Below are 690 nucleotides of genomic sequence, written 5' to 3'. Positions count from 1 at the left end.
GGTCGGAGGAAAATCAAATATATATCTGGTGATATCTCGGGTGCTATTAGAGATAGCGCAATAAATCAAAGTGCATTGTCTGCAGGAAGCCCTGACTCATGAATCTGTGCAGCGGGAACGACCTCGGACCACCAGGGGCCGAGAAAACCACCGACACATGGCGCCGGACACCCAAGGTCATGTAAATACCCAGGATGTATCTGATGATATCTCGGGTGCTATTAGAGATAGCGCAATTAACCAAATTGAATTATCTCCAGGAGGCCCTGGCGCATGAATCTGTGCAGCGGGAACGACCTCGGACCACCAGGGGCCGAGAAAACCTCCGTCTCATGGGGCCGGACTGTCAGGGTCAGTGAAAAATCCAATATATATCTGGTGATATCTCGGGTGCTATTACAGATAGCGCTATAAGCCAATGTGCATTATCTGTAGGAGGCCCTGGCGCATGAATCTGTGCAGCGGCAACGACCTCGGACAACCAGGGGCCGAGAAAACCACCGACACATGAGGCCGGACACCCAAGGTCATGTAAAAATCCAGAATATATCTGGTGATATCTCGGGTGCTATTATAGATAGCGCGATAAATCACAGTGAATTATCTGCACGAGGCCCTTGCGCATGAATCTGTGCCGCGGGAACGACGTCGGACCACCAGGGGCCGAGAAAACCACCGACACATGGGGAC

This window comes from Nomia melanderi, unplaced genomic scaffold (assembly GCF_051020985.1).
Source record: "Nomia melanderi isolate GNS246 unplaced genomic scaffold, iyNomMela1 scaffold0083, whole genome shotgun sequence".
In the NCBI taxonomy this organism is placed as follows: domain Eukaryota; kingdom Metazoa; phylum Arthropoda; class Insecta; order Hymenoptera; family Halictidae; genus Nomia; species Nomia melanderi.
This window is presented reverse-complemented; position numbering follows the sequence as displayed.